This window comes from Dendropsophus ebraccatus, chromosome 15 (assembly GCF_027789765.1).
Source record: "Dendropsophus ebraccatus isolate aDenEbr1 chromosome 15, aDenEbr1.pat, whole genome shotgun sequence".
Taxonomy (NCBI): Eukaryota; Metazoa; Chordata; class Amphibia; order Anura; family Hylidae; genus Dendropsophus; species Dendropsophus ebraccatus.
This window is the reverse complement of record NC_091468.1, coordinates 60384207-60404261: the sequence shown is the minus strand read 5'-3', so window position 1 is coordinate 60404261 and position 20055 is coordinate 60384207. Positions and strand designations below refer to the sequence as shown.

At 43.2% G+C, this 20055-nt stretch overlaps 1 long non-coding RNA gene across 1 annotated transcript; it reads left to right on the top strand.

Annotated features, from left to right (window-relative positions):
* The first annotated feature begins 11747 nt into the window (after positions 1-11747).
* Positions 11748-19839, top strand: LOC138774342 (uncharacterized). The gene is made up of 3 exons (XR_011360291.1): positions 11748-11835; positions 15849-15993; positions 19779-19839. It is a non-coding gene; the product is annotated as an uncharacterized lncRNA (long non-coding RNA).
* The last annotated feature ends 216 nt before the right edge of the window (positions 19840-20055 follow it).

Here is a 20055-nt window from a genome sequence, read left to right as displayed (position 1 = left end):
GTGCAAATGTTCAGCATGGAGAAAATGTTCCAGTGGCATTCCTAATGATAAAGAGGGTGTGGAGGAGGGATGGAGGAGTGGGATAGATAGATAGATAGATAGATAGATAGATAGATAGATAGATAGATAGATAGATAGATAATAGATAGAGAGATAGATAGAGAGATAGATAGATAGATAGATAGGAAATAGATGATAGATAGATAGATAGATAGATAGATAGATAGATAGATAGATAGATAGAAGATAACTAGCTAGATAGATAGGAGATAGATAGATAGATAGATAGATAGATAGATAGATAGGAGATAGATAGATAGATAGACAGATAATAGATAGGAGATAGATAGATAGATAGATAGATAGATAGATAGATAGATAGATAGATAGATAGATAGATAGGAGATAGATAGATAGATAGATAGATAGATAATAGATAGGAGATAGGTAGATAGATAGATGAGATAAATAATAGATAGATAGGAGATAGATAATAGATAGATAGAGAGATAGATAGAGAGATAGGAGATAGATAGATAGATAGATAGATAGATAGATAGGAGATAGATAGATAGATAGATAGATAGATAGATAGATAGATAGATAGATAGATAATAGATAGGAGATAGGTAGATAGATAGATGAGATAAATAATAGATAGATAGATAGATAGATAGATAGATAGATAGATAGATAGATAGAATGAGATGTATAAATATTAGACAGTAGAGAAAAATGTAACACCATCTTGATACTTTACAGACAGAGGTAACAGATAAACCGCTGGGATTTGTTACTTCTTTATAGCCTTTTCTTATGCTGTCGGCTTTTATAAATCTTTGTAGTCGCTATTTATGAGCAGAAATATCATTAGAGGAGACTTGTGTAACATCAGGTCCCCAGACCCGGAGGAGGATTCCTGTGGGGACGGCGCTTTATTTGCTGCTTCTATCGTTGAAGAGAAGATTGTGAGTGGAGGGAAGATCCGCACTGCTGCGTCCACCCTGGATACTGTGGATATGTCTTAGTGATGGCGAATTGTCTGGTATGTTATAAATGAGCGAGTCACAACAGGAAAAATCCGAGGCCACTGACCTAAATATGTGCCCCCGCTGTCACATATATAGAGGATCCACAACCATCTCATTATTTGCCACACAACTCACAAGACATAAGCTGGCTCAGATGGATTCTAAACCTTACTTATTATACTCCAATCACATCTAAAGCTGCTTCCGGGTGACATTTATCAGTCACTAATAATGATTAAGATAACTGCATAGGTTTACATTACTGCATAATATTCGGTATATACAGAGTCTGCAGTAAGCTCTATAGCTCCCCCTACTGGTGGCTGGTGACAATTAGGATGTAACACGTAACTTTACAGGGAAATTGAAGATTTCTGGAGGATGTGTAGAAAATTACACAAAGAACCCAATGATGTTATTTGACACTGTGTAATATTTAATTTCTCCTGAGTTGGCACTCAGGGAAATAAGATATTTACTGCCAGGTATCCCCACAGATCATGCTCTGCCCCTTAAAGGAGTACTGCAGTGAAAATCAAATTGTTTCAAATGAACTGGTTGTATTGTATTGCCCTCCAAAAGTTATACAAATCCCCAATATACACTTATTACGGGAAATGCTTATCAAGTGCTTTTTTTCCCTGCACTTACTACTGCATCAAGGCTTCACTTCCCGGATAAGATGGTGATGTCACTTCCTGGATAACATGGTGATGTCACTTCCTGGATAACATGGTGATGTCACTTCCTGGATAAACATGGTGATGTCACTTCCTGGATAACATGGTGATGTCACTTCCTGGATAACATGGTGATGTCACTTCCTGGGTAACATGGTGATGTCACTTCCTGGATAACATGGTGATGTCACTTCCTGGATAACATGGTGATGTCACTTCCTGGATAACATGGTGATGTCACTTCCTGGATAAAATGGTAATGTCACTTCCTGGATAACATGGTGATGTCACGACCCGACTCCCAGAGCTGTGCGGGCTGTGGCAGCTGGAGAGGATGATGGTAGGGGGACACTGAGGGACACAGGGCACTGGAGGGACACTGAGCATCCCTCTGCCATCATCCTCTCCAGCAGCCACAGCCCACACAGCCCTGGGAGTCGGGTCGTGACATGACCATTTTATCCAGGAAGTGACATCACCATGTTATCCAGGAAGTGAAGCCTTGATGCAGTAGTAAGTGCAGGGAAAAAAGCACTTGATAAGCATTTCCCGTAATAAGTGTATATTGGTGATTTGTATAACTTTTGGGGGGGCAATACAATACTTTAATAAAAAGTTTCGCCGGACTTCTCCTTTAAGATTAATGTGCTCAATAGGAATCAGCTGGGGACAGTATTTACAAGTACCGCACCTTTTATTCCCTTTTAAGGGGGCTCGGGTAAACCACTCGCTAGCCTCTCCCTTTTTTGCGCGTGTTCACATTAAGAACATCGCCAATAGTGCGATTTTTGCAGTATGTGATTAAGTATGTGCCAGTATTTGTGTATACTCCTAGCAATAACATTGTTGAGGGGGGAATTTTGCAATATGAACGTGATTCTCTTTTCATGCTTCCTAGATGAAGATTTAGGTGACAAAAGATCAGATCTTCGCGGTGTGTCAGCTCTTATTCTAGCTTCAGATACTATTGTAACGGAGTATTCTCTAGCTAGAAATCTTTGCCCTACATCGTGGGCTTGTTTAGTGAAAGACTCCGTGGTGTCATTGATACACTTAAAAGTGTCACTGTCATTTAAGTTTTTTTGCAGAAATCAATAGTACAGGGGATTTTAAGAAACTTTGTAATTGGTTTTATTAGCCGAAAAATGCATTTTTATCATGAGAAAACAGTTTGAAGCTCTCCCCCCGTCTTCATTGTTCTCTTATGGAGAGGAGAGGGGTTAAGGGAGATGAGGCACCAAAACAGGACAACAAAGAGTTAATTAACAGCTACATCAGTGGGCTATCTCCTCTGAAGTCAGCACTGACCTCTCTGACCTCTGAATACCGGCTTTCACAAAGATCCCACTGTGTAATCATTTATTCTCTGCTCTCTGCTGGCGACTAATCTCCCTCCTCCCCCTCCCCTCTCCATAGATTACACAGGGCCCGACTGATGTAAAAGAGTCAAGATTTCCAGATAATGAGCAGTGGATGAGAGAGAGAGGAGGGAGGAGGGGGACCTGGGGAAAGGCTTTTTGAATGCAGATAATGGCATATTGGCCTAATAAACCCAATAACAAAGTTTCTTAAAATCGCCTGGACTATTCATTTCTGCAAAAATAAAAAAAATAAAAAACACTTTAAGTCGTACCTAATATTAAAAGTTATGTTTAGGTGAAATACCCCTTTAAAGAGGTTCTCCACTTTTCAGAGGGGGTCTTTGACTATAAGCTGATCCCGAAGTGTCCCCCCTGCTAGGATGTGAGCTGTGATCTTGGGGAGGATCTGTGTGTAAGTGTTTGACTTCCCTGCAGCGCCACCACAGGAGAGATTAAGAATTACAAAATGTCCATTCAACTCAGTGAATTGAATATGTAATATAAGAAAGTACAGGTCCTCTAGATTAAGAGACACAATTGGTTACCGCTCTCTATGCCCCCCTCCCATTATCTCAGCACTTACATCTAGGCTTTCTAAGAAATGTTCTTACAGTGGTGTAACTATATAACCCACCAGCAGACAACTATGACTACCTGTGCCATGAGATGGGTGCGGGACCCTCATACAGAGCTTCAGGTTCCACCATCAAGTCATAACCTATAACACATTTCTGTAATTTGTGAGCACAATAGCCTGAGCTGAGGCCGGAGCGGAGGAATCGTATCAATGTGTGAGCCGCTAAATGCATTTCAGCTGTGGCGTCTGCCGGCCGTCAATGTAATCATCAATTTCCCTTCCATTAGTTGAAGGAGCGAGTGCAGTTTATTTATTCCTCCTGTAAACAACACCCGGGCTCGCTGCAAAGTGTCTCCTAATGCAGAGGGTGGGTGGCGATCGATCCGGCAGCTGAGCGAGGACTGGCGGCTCCTAAATGTTCTCTTCTGACCTTTCCTAGTTTCTAAATGATTCTGTCATCTGAGAAAAGTTACAGAAGTCGGGGGACAGAACACCTCAAAGTCCTGCAACGTTGGATGGCGGATGATGAATATTGTAGTTCCCCCTGGGGCTTCTATTACTCGAAACAATTATTGGTCACAACAGCCGGTAATCGACCAAGTATGACCGATGATCGCTTTGTGTAATAGTACCCTAAGGGCCCTATTACATGGGACGATTATCGTGTGAAAAATCGTTAAATCGTTTGAATTTAAACGAGAATCGTTCTGTGTAATTGCAGGCAACAATCGAAAAATCGTTCATATGTCGTTGATCGTTGATTTAGATCTGAACCTAAAATTATCGTTAATCGTTCGCTAATCATTCGCTGTAATTCCACGTTTGTTCGCTCAAGTTCCGCGTTTTTTCACTAATCGTTCAGTATAATTGCACATTGTTCATTGTTTTTCTGGGATCAGAAGGAATGAATGATCATAGTAACGATTGTAACTAACGGGTCTATAGAGTCTATAGAGTCTTTGTTTTCTGTGCGGTCTAGAAGAGTCTCTTCATCTCTCTGGTCTCTATCTGCAGAACAACAGGCTACTGACTGACTCTTTGTGAGAAAACAAGAACCTTCTAGTGGGCGGATGGAGTGGAGAAGCACAGCCTTAACAGATACAATGTTTCAACTTAAAGGGGTAGTGCGGCGCTAAACAATTATTCACTAAATTACACACATTACAAAGTTATACAACTTTGTAATATATGTTATGTGAGTGAATGGCCCCCTTCCCCTTGTTTCCCCCCATCCACGCTAGACCCGGAAGTGCAGTGCTCTATACTCACCTGATCCGGGTCGACCCCCGTCTGCCATCTTGCGACAATGATGTAGTCTTTGGGCGGCCGGCCAAACCGCTCCGACCGTCCCTCGGCTGAGCAGCTGATGACGCAGCAGACCCGAAGAGGACGTCATTGTCGCAAGATGGCAGACGGGGGTCGACCCAGATCAGGTGAGTATAGAGCACTGCACTTCCGGGTCTAGCGTGGATGGGGGGAAACAAGGGGAAGGGGGCCATTCACTAACATAACATACATTACAAAGTTGTATAACTTTGTAATGTGTGTTATTTAGTGAATAATTGTTTAGCGCCGCACTACCCCTTTAAGTCTGTCATAGACTTGTATTGAGTTTCCATACAAGTCTATGGGAATGACACAGCAAGTTCTTTCTAAACATAAACATCAAACATCAACATGTCTGTTTTTTTCCCCACCATATGTTTCCCTCCAAATACTCAGCTCTATCCCACAGCAACAATGGAAAAGTACCAGCTTCTAAGCTTCTTGGGTCATAGCTTGGCTTTGTATTAACCCCTTCAGAGTATGGTGCAGGTGCAGTGCAATTACAGTGAATGTAACAAAGACACATTACATACCAAACAAAGTACAATAAAGTGAGATGGTGATGGCCTTCCATTACAGCGAATGTCCATGGTCAAAAGTACCATTACACCTGGGTACTACACTACCACAGCTAGCCAATACTATTCAGACTCCTATGTGGTGTATGTGTAAATAGTGACCCATCTCTTCCCCAACTAATCTCTATAATACACAATATAACAATTGTGCAAACGCTAATTCCCAGATTCTGACGAATGGCGGATGGATAAGGAGTGGAGCCGGGAACAGCCTGTACATCGATGGTGTATGGCCTCAGACTGTAAAGATTGACTTGGTAAGATCTAATTGGATTACCCCATAGCTATTATAGCTGCCGGCCGCCGCCATCCGTCCCAGCACATGTTCCACAGAGGTCCCCTCGAAGGTGATGTAAATGTTTTCATTGGGATGTTACAATGTGTAAGTGTGTGTCAGCTTATTCCCAGAGTAGGTAGGAGAATGGCTGGTGGCTTGAGCCGCAGTCCACATAGTAAGTACATATATCTGTGGCTATGGGCTGTCACAAGATATCAGCTCAGAACTAGGTACACATCCTGCCCGAAGGATTTTTTGACACAGTTGCAAAACAAATAAAACTTTCCCCAGGAGCTGCACATTTCCTGATGTACCCCGTGCAGAAAGATAGCAGAATTATTAGTTTTTTGCCTTCATATTTGTATATCTTGCACTTACAACAAGTCCAGAGGCCGCTGACATTATCAGCATAGGAACCTATATTGGGAAAATTACTGAGCTTGGGGACCAGCAATAGTCAACAAACTTACATTGGGACTGTTATAAAAAACTTACTTCTGATACGTCATTGAGACATACTACAAGTTTTTATTGGTCAGGGTCTCAGTGCTTACACCGCAGAAGCAGTCTGTGAGAGATTGGCATAAAGGGCAGTTTGTAAGAGATGGGGCATAAGGGGCAGTTTGTGAGAGATGGGGCATAATAAACAGTCTGTGAGAGATGGGGCTTAACCATAAGGGGCAGTTTATGAGAGATGGCGCATAAGCAGCAGTCTGTGAGACATGGGGCAGCATAAGGGTCAGTATATAAGAGAAGGAGCATAAGCAGCAGTCTGTGAGAGATGGGGCATAACTATAAGAGGCAGTTTATGAGAGATGGGCATAAGCAGCAGTATGTGAGACATGGGGCAGCATTAAGGGCAGAATATAAGAGAAGGGGAATAAGCAGCAGTCTGTGAGGGATGAGGCATAACCATAAGGGGCAGTTTATAAGATATGGGGCATAAGCAGCAGTCTGTGAGACATGGGGCAGCATAAGGATCAGTATATGAGAGAAGGGGCATAAGCAGCAGTCTGTGAGGGATGGGGCATAACCATAAGGGGCAGTTTATAAGAGATGGGGCATAAGCAGCAGTCTGTGAGAGATAGGGCATAACCATAAGGGGCAGTTTATGAGAGATGGGGCATAAGCAGCAGTCTGTAAGAGATGGGGCAGCATTAGGGGCAGTATATAAGAGAAGTGGCATTAGAAGCAGTCTGTGAGAGATGGGGCATAAGCAGCAGTCTGTGAGGGATGGGGCATTAGCAGCAGTCTGTAAGGGATGGGGCATAAGCATAAGCAGGGGCATAAGCAGCAGTATGTGAGACATGGGGCAGCATTAAGGGCAGAATATAAGAGAAGGGGAATAAGCAGCAGTCTGTGAGAGATGAGGCATAACCATAAGGGGCAGTTTATAAGATATGGGGCATAAGCAGCAGTCTGTGAGACATGGGGCAGCATAAGGGTCAGTATATGAGAGAAGGGGCATAAGCAGCAGTCTGTGAGGGATGGGGCATAACCATAAGGGGCAATTTATAAGAGATGGGGCATAAGCAGCAGTCTGTGAGAGATAGGGCATAACCATAAGGGGCAGTTTATGAGAGATGGGGCATAAGCAGCAGTCTGTAAGAGATGGGGCAGCATTAGGGGCAGTATATAAGAGAAGTGCCATAAGAAGCAGTCTGTGAGGGATGGGGCATAAGCAGCAGTCTGTGAGAGATGGGGCATAAGCAGCAGTCTGTGAGGGATGGGGCATTAGCAGCAGTCTGTAAGGGATGGGGCATAACCATAAGAGGCAGTTTGTGAATGATGAAGAAAGGAGTAAGGAGTGACAAGGATTGAGCAAAGAATATTCATTTATTTCAAAATATTCTCGTACATAAAACAGTAAGGATACACATGTACACGCTTTTCGGCTAAGTGCATTGATCACTATGTATATGTATAGTATAAATGTATATAGGCGTGTATTTATGTATACATGTGCCCTGTATGTATGTTTATGTGGACACATCCTCCCTACCTCTGATGCCAGTCTCAGTATCACCCTATGTGGCCGGTGCCCAGACCTGTTGTTCCTGGACGGCTCCCGGCTGGCACCCCCCTTTGCCAGCTCCCTGTTATCCCCGGTCTACCATCCAGATGAACCTTTATTGTGTCTCTTCTCATCTTTTATGTTCATTCTAGAAGCAGAGATCAAAATGTTTGTTTTCGTTCTCTATGAATTGGCAGCAATGAGATGAGAATAATCCCAACAGGTGGAGTGTGCCCGATACCAGTGCCAAGACCCTCGCTGCACCCCGGACCAGGCAACAAGGAGAATGCATGCGGGGGCGCAGATATTGTATAATACACGGGTATAGCTATCCTATTATACAGAATGCTGACATCCTATTATACAGGGGCATAGATCTTCTTATATACAGGATACTGATAGCCTATTATACAGGGAACAGGCACAGGCTTCCTATTATACAGGGAACAGGCACAGGCTTCCTAATATTTATAAAGGGGCACAGATATTCTATTATACAGGCACCAAAACCCTATTATATAGGGGCACAGTCTAATATAAAGGGAACAGGCTGTCTATTATACAGGAAACATGCATCCTAATATACAGGATACTGACATTCTATTATGCAGGGGCACAGGCATCAAAATATACAGGGGCCTTGGAGCAGCACCTTCCTCTGTGGTCGTTTAGTGATCAATTGAGCTCTGTAGGTGTCTAATACTAAATGGTCACTAGAGGCAGCATGATAGTCCGAGCCAGGTTATTGAGATGAGCAAGAAGTGGGGAGAGGACGAGTATGTTTACTTTACCCTGAAGCATGGACATCTGAAATTTTGACAGGAGTCCCTGCTTTTGTACTGTAAACAGCAATGTACGTATCGCCACTTCCTGCATTCACAGCCAATCAGTGGCTAATGCGGGACACCACTGGTTAGTGGTGTAGCAGTCACATGGGAGCTCCACCTCTACATTACTAGAACTTTCCTATCTCCAGCATTTCCAGTCTGAGAGTCGAGTGAGTAAAGTTAAATTGTTATGAAGATAAGTGAAGAAATTTCAGAGTAATTTGAAGGCGCAGGAATGTCGCGGAGGGGTGGTAACCTATCTGCTTTAGTCCCATGGTTTGTTGGCCAAGACCATCCTGAAAAATGCAGCAAATCTATTGACGTCTCCGGAATATACATTGCTCTGAGCTATAAGATATTGGACGGATCGCAGCATATTTCCTGGTGGAAGACAAGACGTCTCATCATCCTTTATTCCTAATGCAATTTCACCCGAGATAAAAATAGAAATAATTTACGGCAAAGAAAATGATTCACTTGGAAGCGTCGAGTTGTTCTACAAGTCTTTATTCAGCCGCTCAAAATGAGTTTGTCTATTTTCATCTTTGATTCTGAGCCCAGAAATGAAAAGAACCAGAGAGTCGATGCAAGATCCTCATGTACTGGAGAGATGTCTCCGAGCCAAACTTCAAGATACTCTGCCTACAGGAGCCGTCTCAGAGAGGGAGAGGTCTTTATTATTTATTTGTATCTCTTTTTCAGGATTAGAGAAAAGAAGGAAGAAAATAAAAGAGTAAGAGAAGGAAGAATGGAAGGAGGAGCAGGGAGGCGCAGAGAAGGGAGGAGGAAGGGAGAAAGGAAGGAAGGAAGGAAGGAAGGAAGGGAGGGAGGGAGGGAGGGAGGAAGGAAGGAAGGAAGGAAGGAAGGAAGGAAGGAAGGAAGGAAGGAAGGAAGGAAGGAAGGAAGGGAGGGAGGAAGGAGGGAGGGAGGGAAGGAAGGAGGGAGGGAAGGAGAGGAGGAAGGAAAAGGAGAGGAGGAAGGAAAAGGAGAGGAGGAAGGAAGGAAAAGGAGAGGAGGAAGGAAAAAGAAAGGAGGAAGTTAGGTAGGAGAAGGAGAGGAGGAAGGAAAAAGAAAGCAGGAAGGAAGGAGGTGAGGAAGAGGAGAGAAGGAAGGTAAGGAGGAGGGAGGAAGGGAGGATGAAAGGAGGAAAGGAAGGAGGGAGGATGAATGGGTGACGGACAGGAGAGAGGGAGGAAGGTAGGATAAAAGGAGGGAAGAAAGGAAAGAAGAAAGGAGGGAGAGAAGGAGGAATTAAGGAAGGGAGGATGGAAGGAATAATGGGAGGAGGGAAGGGAAGGAGGAAGGAGAAAGAATGGGAGGAAGGAAGGAAGAAAGGGAGGATGGAAGGAAGGAAAATATGGCTTGAGGAAACAAGTAAAAGGAAGTAAAGAAAGAATTGTGGGAAAGAAGAAGTAAAAGGGAAAGAAATATAGAATGAGATCAGATAATGTAAAGAGAGGAAGGATGAAAGATGAAGACAGCGAGATCAAAAGGAAACAAGAGAGGAATTCATAGAAGGAAGAAGGAAGGACAAAAAAGAAGAAGTTGTTTTGTTGTTTTTTTTACCATATCTTTCCCAAACTTAGTTAAGAATTTTTACTTATCATAGGAGTAATGATCATGTCTGGGCAAATGATAGAGACTGGTGACTATAATTATTGATGAGCGAACATCCCGATGTTCGGTTCGGATCTCATGTTCGGATTCCAATCATCAAACAAACTGTGATCAGCAAACACGAACAATTAGCGTCATGTTCGTATGAACTAAACACTAACTATAATGTAGATAATTTGGGTATAAGTGAAATGTTTCTATCCTGGAGTTCTTCTTCCTCTTTTTACCTTCTTCTCCCTGTTCTGGAGTCCACCGGGTCCTTTGTGTCTTTTGGTTACAGTTTGTTCTCTGGTGTTGGTGGGGGTGGGGGAGGGGGTGCGATCTCTTACCCTGCCTGTCCCGGTGATGGATTTCCAGGTGTTATTGGCTCCTGATGAACATCTAATCACATTACCTAGAGACTGTAGTAAATGATAGAGCGTCCGCTCCGGACGGGCCCCTCCTGTGGGTACAGTGAATGAATTCCAGCCTGTACCTGGATATTGTGTCCCCTCAGCACCAGCTGCGCCCGCTCCTTATTTCCTGTCACTTGTCGTCTTCCTTATAGATTGGAATGAGAACTAGATGAGCCGATGACCTGGAGAGAACACGACTCCTGCCATCCGGAGCTGTGATTTATTGCTGGATTAGGAAGCCTCGGCCTGGCACTCTGTACTGTACAGGACATCTTACTGGTATTCATAAGAACCTTATATTAGGTATGGGAGCCGCTCTGCTTCTCTATAACAAGAGCAAAAATACAGAAAATACTGTGTATAAGAACCCTGTATATCAAAGGAAGAACGACTGCAGCCATAGATAGTATGTGCAATTAACATCAAAGGCGTGAATCATCCATACACTAAAACAAAGGCGTGACTGACAGGTTGTGTGCGTCCATTACACGTAATACAGCCGCATATAGAATAACAACAAGTCTTTACTGCAACGTTTTCTCTTACCTAAAGCAATGACAAGTGGGATAAAAACTTTTAAAGGACGTCCACATCCGGTGGCTGTAAGTTTTTTTTGCATGAAAATATGGATGTAGGTATATAGCTATGGATATATATGCAGTGAGACTATGAGCCCATGCCAGATATTTGTTGCGTCTGTTATTCCCATCTTATATCTTGGAAAGCTATCCCCTATATACAGATAACTAGCCATGGGCCATAGATGCATGCCACAGCTTCATTCGTTGGCTATAGGAAGTTTAAGGGAATCTGTCACTAGGATTATTCCGCCTTAAATGAGGGCAGCATAAACTAGTGACAGAAATGCTAAACAGATCGTTGTATTACTGACATGATTCAGTTCAGCCGTTCTCCTGATATGCAGGAGAATAGGATTGTGGCCACACCCCTCCCCCCACCCTTCAGCTGCTGATTGACAGATGACTGCCTATACACAGCATGGATAAATAACTGCCAATCAGCAGCTGGTGGGTGGAGTTTTCTGTTTTTCATAAATACCCAGGACTACTGAGCACATGCACATAATGGAGAGGACTACTTATTGTCCATGTTATTCAGGAGTAGATCTCTGGATCAGCTGCACAGAACAATGTAAGTGATCCATCATTCTGTTCAGCTTCTCTGTCACTAGTTCATGCTACCGTGAGATAGGACACCATAAACCTGCTGACAGAGTCTCTTTAAGGATCCATATACTACCTGCTAGCAGGCGTAAATCATGGTAAATCAGACACAGGAGAAGGTCACGTCTCCTCCCTACTTTGCCCTCATGCCGCAGGTGCAGGTCCCAACAAACTTACTAAGAGAGGTGCGCCTCTTAGTAAATACAGTGGGGTGTATGGGGGCGGGTCTGCATTTAAGACTTGATAAATTCCCCTCTTTGTATCTACAGTATATAAGGAGATCTACAGGTTACTAGGAAATAATGCAGGAAAGGACATGGCGGTCATCTTCCACATACATCAGCCCCTCAGAGCCCCCACGAGCTGCCACCATCGTCCCTCTTATTTTCTCTTTGTTACATTTTGTTTCAATTACGAGAACAATAACATTCGGGCAGATGGAACAGATTGAGTTGTAACCTGAGGGAAAGGATTCGGCTTCTTCATCCTGTTCTGTGAGGACTTATTAAAGGCATCAATCTAAGGTCTAAGCCTGAAGAATGTGCATGAGTCCAGTGCGTTATCCAGGTGACAAGGAGCATTCGGGCGTCCTCTTACCAACGTCACCGGACTATAATCCCCTTTAAAAAACTATTTGCAAGAAGAGCTCACAGTTTTTCAAAATTGTGACTTGGTTTAAGAGCATTGCTTTGGTTTAAGAGCTCCCTGTACTGGGTGGGAGCGGGACTGGGGGAGGTGCATGGTCTGCATAGTGGGGTCTTTAGCGCTGTACTCTGACCCAGGAAGTCTCCCTCACGTTCCAAATCATAGCAGATCCACTTCAGGCTGGGGCTTGCATCAGGGGACAGGACTGTGGGGGTAATCTCTTCATACTGTTGTTGTAACCCCTCTCCCCTCAGACAAAGAGTGCTGCTATACTGTGTCCACATCTGCCCTGCTCATTTCTTTATGCTCCCTGCAATCTCTGTCAGCCCTTGTTTTTCCCATCCCCTCCATTCCTGCTATAATCTGCCTGTACTCACACTCAGCTATACACACTGCTGCTATAATGTGCCTGAACTTTTATTCAGCTATACACTGCTCTATAGAAAAGTTTCTGCCACTGTCCTCCTGCACAGCTCTGTGATTCTCACTTCCTGATTGGTCAATGCTAAACACACCCCCTTCCCCATTGCTGTCATGTGACCACGCAGTCCTCTGACAGCAGCCGTGCTTCTCTATTCTAGCTTGTTGTACTACACTACTGCATTATGGGGATCTGCAGTTTCATCCTGTATCTACAAACTGCTGCTGTGTTATCAGGGTTATGCAGTTATTATACGTTATACACCAAATGCTGATTGCTATACTGTACAGTAACTTATAATATCACATATTCTGCTGTTTCTGAATATGTGTTTCATTTGTTCTACATGTTATTCAGAATAAAAAATCATTATTTTTGGGCTGTGGAACCAATTTTCTACATTTCAATGATTTCTTATGGCAAAATTTCCTTTGGTATAAGAGTGGATTTGGATTACAAGCGTGGTCCCGGAACAATTTATGCTCATATTCATAGGCACCACTATATATATATATATATATATATATATTAGATAGATAGATACCAAAGCAAAGTTGCAAACAGTTTTTTAACAATCTTCTGTTTTCCGTACACAGCACCTTTGCACAGCTATGTGTTTCCATGGCAACAGACTACAAAGCTCCCCGGTGTAGTCTGACCCTGCAGTCATGTGATACTCTACACCTACGGAGGGTAGGGGGTGGCACATAAGGCAGGGTTGATGTTTTATAGTCCTAGAAATGCATGGGTCTGCCTAGGAGCTGCATACAAAAAAACAGCAAAAGACTTCTTGGGTATCTTTTATAACCTTATATACCTTTGCTTTATTGAAATAATATCATAATAAACGTGGATGATAAAAGAAGACAGGTGTAGAGAAATAACATTTCCGGTACCAGGTGTCAGCAACAGTACCACTCAATCTCTCTTCCAGACTTAGGATTGTTGCAGTGTAAAGAACTATGGCAAATCAACTGGTTTCAGAAAGTTATATAGATTTGTAATTTTCTTCTATTTAAAAATCTCAAGTTTTCCCATACTTATCAGCTGCTGTATGTCCTGCAGGAAGTGGTGTTTTCTCTCCAGTCTGACACATTGCTCATTGCTGCCACTTCTGTCCATGTCAGGAACTGTCCAGAGCAGTAGAGATTACCTATGGGGATTTGCTCCTGCTCTGGACAGTTCCTGACATGGACAGAGGTGGCAGCAAAGAGCACTGTGTCAGACTGAAAAGAATACACTACTTCCTGCAGGACATACAGCAGCTGATAAGTACTGGAAGACTCGAGATTTTAAAATAGAAGTCATTTACAAATTAATAAAACTTTTTGAGACCAGTTGATTTGAAAAAAACAAATTCTCTGGAGTGCCCCTTTTCAAGGGATTCTTCTATACCACAGCGCTGTAATGTAGCTGAGCCAACAATGAGGTCCTCATGTAAAGGCCCCCGATATCAGCGCGGACGCCATAATTCATCGCAGCTTTGTAAAGGAGCAGAGGGGATCAATCCAAAAAATACAGTGATGAAAGCTGCAGGGAACGGAGCAGGAAAGACGCCGCAGTAAATATTTGGGGTTTGTGCGACATATAAAGTATTGATCCGGCTGCGCTGCTGACAATGGGAGATTACAATGTATTATTGCTGGCGGATGATTAGTGTTATAAACGTCTCACCAGAGAGCCGCAAGCGTCACCTCAGCGGGAAGGAAAAACGCTCGACTCAATTCATTCTACCTGTCTGGATATACCTACAACTTGTCAGGAGACACAATGTAACAACTGCAGGGAACCGAGCCAGAAAGTATAGGAGAGAAGCAGCAGTGATCATCCATATATAATATACTGATGCATCAGTGACATCATTATACATATATATGGATGATGATGTCACTGATGTATTACTATATATGGATGATGATGTCACTGATGCATTACTATATATGGTTGATGATGTCACTGATGTATTACTATATATGGATGATGATGTCACTGATGCATTACTATATATGGTTGATGATGTCACTGATGTGTTACTATATATGGATGATGATGCCACTGATGCATTACTATACATGTATGATGATGTCACTGATGTATTACTATATATGGATGATGATGTCACTGATGTATTACTATATATGTATGACAATGTCACGGACGTATTACTATATATGAATGATGATGTCACTGACGTATTACTATATATAGATAATGATGTCACTAATGCATTACTATATATGGATGATGATGTCACTGATGTATTACTATATATGGATGATGATGTCACTGATGTATTACTATATTATATATGGATGATGATGTCACTGATGTATTACTATATTATATATGGATGATTTCACTGATGTATTACTATATATGGATGATGATGTCACTGATGTATTACTATATTATATATGGATGATGATGTCACTGATGTATTACTATATATGTATGATGATGTCACCAATGCATTACTATATATGTATGATGATGTCACTGAAGTATTACTATTAGAGATGAGCGAACCTGGAGCATGCTCGAGTCGATCTGAACCCGAACTTTCGGCATTTGATTAGCGGTGGCTGCTGAAGTTGGATAAAGCCCTAAGGCTATGTGGAAAACATGGATATAGTCATTGGCTGTATCCATGTTTTCCAGACAACCTTAGAGCTTTATCCAAGTTCAGCAGCCCCAGCTAATCAAATGCCGAACGATCGGGTTCAGATCGACTCGAACCCGAACCCGGTTAGCTCATCTCGAATTACTATATATGTATGACAATGTCACTGACGTATTACTATATATGAATGATGATGTCACTGATGTATTACTATATTATGTATGTATGATGATGTCACTGATGTATTACTATATATGGATGATGATGTCACTGATGTAATCATATTTTGCTACAGGTGAGTGCCTCCACTTTTCTACTGAGTGAATTTGCTGACGACATTGTCTCATCTTGTGGGGGAGAACCTCCGGTGTCAACAGGTCAACGAGACGGTGCGGGATACACCAAGATATGGTCGAGTTCAGACCAAGGGGAGTGCCGAGGTAAACTTCTATGTGGAAGTAACTATATAAGAAAAGAAAAGCACAATGTAAAGAGGATAGCAAACCATGTTTGGCAACAATTCACATTACCTGCCGGCAATCAGAAGTGCGGTAATTGTACATGGTGCCGTTTTTTCCGTCCAGGTAAAATGGTGTCAGTAGAAGGTGTCACATGTAAGATAAAGGACATGATGTTTTGTCGTACTCGGTGCCTAGTTTATGCCATTACATGTACATGTAGAAGATTCTACATAGGCAAAACTATTAGAAGCTTAAAGAATAGCCATGCATTGCAGTAGCATACTTAGGCGTTATCTGCAGCTCTGTCCTACTGGGGTCAGTGTCCTACTCAGGTATGCTGCTTTGTGGTGTGTAGAGTGTATTCCTGGTGTGGACAAGGGGATCCTCAAAGGACGTTCTTTCTCCTGAGGGGGTCTAGCACTGCATGCTAGCGGTGTTTACTTGCATAAAAACAGAATAGGTCTCTTGGTCCCTGACAGGGGTCCTGGCCTGAGCCAGGCTCTGGCTTCACTGCAGCAGGAACTGTCTCCCTGTGTTGCTCTCTCTAACTCAACTGACTAGAGAACTCTTCCCACCATCCCACCAAGAACAAGCCTTGCTTTTATAGGGGCAAACTAAACTTACTAGTGATTGTTGGGGCTGTGTGTGTGAGAGAAAGAGTAGAGATGATAGGGCATATAAAGAGGGAAAACAGACCTGCACCTGTGACAGGATGAGAACAAACATGTGACAAATACAGTAAACCCATTGTTTCCTTCAGCTGTGCTTTACACAACAAATAGAGAATACAGACAGTAACAGTGAAAAAAACTGTGAGAAAAAACATACACTACAACTCTCCTTCATCCCACTGTGAGAACCTGAGTGAGTTACTTTGCCCAGGTGCATAAAAAACTTAGTGGCACACCTGTGCTAGGACACTACAGGAGGAGGGTCTGGGCGAGAGAGAGGCGCTCAGTCTCTGCACTCCTGGATGTTTGCAGTGATGCCACCACAGGCCCAGAATCAGAAAAACATAGCCACTTTCTTTCAGAAACAGCGCCACTTTTGCCCTCAGTTTGTATGCAGTATTGCAGCTTAGGTCCATTAAAGTGGATTTAGTTGAGTTGTAATACCTGTTGTAGTAGCTGTTTTTTATAATTTTGAATAACCCCTTTAAAACTAGGTTTTGCCTGACTTCTATATAGCGTTACCCGCAGCTCTCAGAGCTCGATACTACCAACTGTCTCCTATTAGCTTGATATTTCATGGAGCGGAGCAGATATTGAAGGATTTGTCCATATCGCTCTCCGCTCCATTATCTTCTACATGGATATTTACAGGACGCTCAAAGCCGCCTTCGCCATCGTCCCGGGGATAATTTGTTTTTAGTTTAAATTATTAAGCAAACTAATAATGGCGCCTTCATCGCTGGTTTTCATGAATTCACAAGTTCTCTGGGGGAGAGAAGATGGTAACAAGCTACTTAGAGGAACCTCTGGGAGGCACCACAGCCTGATGTCTTCTCATCCATCGTGTTTCCCGGCTCTTGGAAGCAGCTGTTGTTTGCACGAGGCGGATTGTCCAACATGTCCTTTGCCATAAAGTGATTGAGATGGAACTGCTGCGATGCAGTAAGAGCCCTCCATCTGCTGGTACTAGACGGACAGGAAGATGCAGAATTATGTTACAGATTGCACAGTGCATATGGCGGCTTCATTTACTGCTTTCTCTGACGTCTTCTTGTAAATCCTTCACACCAAGCTCTACTAGCTGTGGCACACGAGGGGGCCTGGACGGCCACTACAAGTCAACAAAGAGGAGCCTGTCCTTCTTGAATAGGGATGAGGAAGCGGCAGCCCTCCAGCTGTTATGAAACTGCAATTCCCATCATGCCTGGACAGCCAAAGCGTTTTGTTAAAAAAAAAAACGCATTTGGCCGAATAACAGTTAACCCTTGGATTAGTCATCAACTTAATGATAAACAATAATTCTCACTGTAAGTAGAAAGTATATGATAAAGAAGTTCCATGATGGTAAGGTACTGTTACAGCACTTGTCACTGGGCTTGAAGTGGTAGAAGCCAGCATCGGACTGGCCCACCAGAGGACTAGAGGATCCTCACCACCAAGACGAAGATTATAACCGGCGTGCCAACACCCAACCTCTCAAAATTGGTGACCAAGTCTGGCTTAAAGATGGCCATCGTTCAGGGAAACTTTATTCTCTATGGGAAGAAGAGTCTAAGAGTAGGTTCAGACTACGGAATCCAGGCTGATAAATTCCGTCGGATTCCGTGGCTCTTACCTATTCACAGCGGCCCGCATATCTGCCCGTGCCATAGACACCATTTTATTGCCGGACTGATTCCCTGTTCCGCTGAAAGAATAGACATGTCAGTTCTTTCGGCGGAACGCGGAATCAGCCCGGCCATAGAATGGTGTCTATGGAGCCAGCGGCCCACACGCCGTTAACAGGTACAAGCCACAGAATCCACCGGAACTTATCTGTACGGATTCCGTAGTCTGAACCTACCCTTACATTGTAACCTCTATCCCCCATGAAGCTGCCGGCGTTTACCAGGTTCAAAAGACTGGAAAAGTAGCTGTAAATATCCACCGCAACTGGCTGAAGCTCTGCTGTGATAGATACTTACCTTTACGGCCATCAGCTGTCGAAAGCCCTAAAATCAATCCTGCATCAACTCCCCTGCCCTCCATAGGAGAAGTACTCCTCAGTGAAGAACCTCTCTACTTGCCCTATGGTTCCACTGTCAATCTAGCTCCAGCAGAGGATCCCTATAACCCACCAAGAAACCCAGATCATCTCCTCCTCTACCAACCAGTGGACGGCTTTCTCCAAGTGGGGGAGTATGTGGTGTCCCACTTTCAAGTACCTTAGGAACCTGTCATAAAGTTCTCTCTTCAAATTCAGTAGTGAAGAAGGTAGTATTCTCTAGTTTCTCCGCTAGGTGTCAGTGTTACTTTTAAGTCTTGTTATCTCATGCACAGCTAAAGTTAAGCTAAGGGTTACTGTCGTGGTTGCACCATGTTGTCTGTGCTGACCTAAAGGAGATACTTTTTCTTCCTCTACCTATCCCTGCTGTTTACACACACACAGACCCTGGGGAAGTAGTTTGTTAGCCCCGGGTGGGAGGAAGTCTAGTTAAGTTCAGTGTGTTTAGTGAGTTGGTTAAGACATGTGTATGCAGAAGCAACCAGAGACACTTAGTTTTTCCAGTCTATCTACTCTATCTATTATGCAGTGCTAGACATAACCAAGGCAGAAGAGTCTGGTATAATTCTAGCCCACGCCATGAACCAGTCTAAAAGGTGCAGGGCAGTATCCTACAACACAAGAGGGACTAACCTGGATAGAACAAAGCTACCAGAAGGTCTACGTATTCTATCTCACAGTGCAGGAAACTGGGAAGGCTCGGACACTTAGCATGAACATGCCTATAGTAATACAATAGCAGACAGTGACATCTAGTGACGGAAATGCAGTAAGACTCTTTCATCCTCAGATCACCCAAAAGTATATAACATCAGTGCTGACCTACTTACACATATATACATAAAATATATACCAGCAGTGGCACATTGGTTCTGGGACACTGCAATATGCGAAGGGAGGCTGGTAAAGATGGGGAGAATTCTCCGGTTGTTGTAGACATTTTTACAACGCATCAGCTCAGCTCTACAGATATATAAAAGGTAAAAACCTAGTTTGACTTTAAAGTTATTTTCCAACGATAAAAAGTGATGGAGCATTATTCTTCACAGATCTGCCAGGAGCAGCGCTCCTAGCCAATCACTTGGGACAGAATTTCAGCACTTGAGTGGAGATACAGTGCACAGCAGGTGGCCGGGAGGTGCTAGAGGGCAGAAGAAGTACCTCAGGGACCTCTGTCCTTGTTTTCTCAGGATCATCAGGGGTCCCAGAGATCCCACCCTCCTCAGTAATTGTATAGTATACAGCAGAACTTGTACTACAGACTCTCCGCCAAAAACACCACAATGATGCCCCGGCCACATTATCTATGGTCCAGGCAAAAATTAC